General features: G+C 37.6%; 1 long non-coding RNA gene across 1 annotated transcript; it reads left to right on the top strand.

Moving 5' to 3' along the window:
* Positions 1-2029, top strand: LOC127160880 (uncharacterized). The gene is made up of 3 exons (XR_007826876.1): positions 1-415; positions 538-605; positions 1529-2029. It is a non-coding gene; the product is annotated as an uncharacterized LOC127160880 (long non-coding RNA).

Raw genomic sequence — 2029 nt, 5'->3', positions numbered from 1 at the left:
TTATCTCCTGACCACGCCTCCTCCACCGGTGCTGCGAGTAACAGCGCCATTTTGTCACTGTGATTGTGTATGAATTTAAGCTGTGGATGAATGTGGAAATTTAGATTTAGATAGTTCTATTGGCATTGTTTTCCGCCATTTATCTTTTATCACGTCCCTCGAGAAACTCTTTGTGATCGGCAAAAGTTGTTGTTCGTCTAAACGACGGGACATTTCTCATCCGTTGATAGCTAGTGTTCTCACTCGCCTGCGCTTGAACCCCTGACTGGCGAGTTCGACTAACATTTTTTGCCTTTTTCTTTCAATGATTTCTTTTTCACTCGAGGAGCTGTTGTTTGTGAGGAGTGTAAATTTAGTTTTACTCATACAGTAGCCGCGATTCCAGCCGAGGAGCGACAAAGGTGGAGCTAATATGGTGAGTGCAGTACGTTAATGTACCACGTTTAATTTAGACATGGCTATTGTTTGAAAGCGTAAGTTTTCGTTAATTAGCGGTATAAATACAAAGGCGGATGAATATACTTCTGTTCTATCTAGGTTCAGAGTCCTCTTAACGACTATCTTGTTTTGGAAGAAAGAAGAAATGGAAGAGATGCTTTGAAAGTGTAAGTATGATCCTAATAACTGATAAGAGAGCACTGCTATTTACACATTTTCCTCCTGGTTTCACAGACAAGGCTTAAGGCCAGTCTCAGAATAAAATAACATGTTTAATAACATGACAAGGAGTCTTTACTGAAAATACCTTGTAATGACATATTTTTAAAATATGTCAGTGCCATTTTTCTTTTCTCAAGATGCACACCAGTAAAGTTTTTAAGGCGTTTTTATAAAAGCTATTTAAGTATCTTAATTTAAGTAAGGCCTAGTCCTGGCTTAAGCTAAGCCCTGTCTGTGAAGCCCTGTCTGTGAAACCCTGTCTCTTTGTTCAAACATGGAAATTATTCAAGAACAAAACAATTTCCTTGTTCACATTTATGCCACCTTCACACCAAAGTTCAAGATCAACTGTATGTCGTGGGTTAACTGAGACCTGTTCTGAGGATGATCACTTTGACTAGCACAGTGTGTGTCAGAAGATTATTCATAATGATGATGGTGTGAGTCTGTCCTGCACTCATTCCTGTTGTTTACAAGCTTTCCTGAATAACACCGATCTTCCTGACCATATGCCAGTAGTGTTTGTATGTGGATTTTACTTTAAATATTCTGTAGATGTACAATTAAACGTAAACCCTGAAGTCTAATTACCATCTGTAAACTGGAAATTTTCTGAGAGCTGTACCACCTAACCACTGTATCTGACTGCTCCAGATTAATTTAGACATTGATAGTGTTGCCATAGAAAAGCGCAATTCCCAGTCTATTGACATGAACAGCTCACAAGCTGAACATCACAATGTTGTCCTCTCAGAATTAAAGTAATTATGACATGGTGTGAAGGCAGCATATGACTTTGAGTATTTAACAACAGCATTGTCTAACTGACTTGATAATGTATTTGTTGTTCTGTTTCTTCCTCTGTTAGGAGGCAGCTGACAAGACAGACTTCAGTAAGAATCCTCAGCGTTGATCAAGAAAGTTCACAGCTCACCTCATCTAGAGTGGGAATCATCTTGGAAGAAAGCTTGGTAATGGATGAACTGACCAATCTCAGGCCTTCTATGTCCATTTTTTTCAGACTGATTTCCCTGCCTACACCTGGACTATCCTAAGTGTATGAAAAGTATTTTATATTTTTTGTCGGGAAAAGGTGAGCTGACACCTAAAATTCAGTATTGCCAATAGTGTGAACTCAGAGTGTGGAAAAAACATATCGTTTTGATGCTGTTTGTTGCGATTCTGAGGAAAACTTGTTTGTGTGCTTAACGATAAGTTAATTTGTTGAACTAGTATCTTTTTGAACTTTTTTTTTTCTCCCATGTTTTATGGGGAAATGTTTTCAGGATATGAAAAAATGGTTTTGTTGTGTTTTCAATTGAATATTTGTAATTGAATTGATTTAAAATAAAAGGGAAAATTGCATTAA

Source organism: Labeo rohita, unplaced genomic scaffold, assembly GCF_022985175.1.
Source record: "Labeo rohita strain BAU-BD-2019 unplaced genomic scaffold, IGBB_LRoh.1.0 scaffold_489, whole genome shotgun sequence".
Classification (NCBI taxonomy): domain Eukaryota; kingdom Metazoa; phylum Chordata; class Actinopteri; order Cypriniformes; family Cyprinidae; genus Labeo; species Labeo rohita.
Note: the sequence above shows the minus strand (reverse complement) of the source record. Positions and strands in the feature narration are given on the sequence as shown.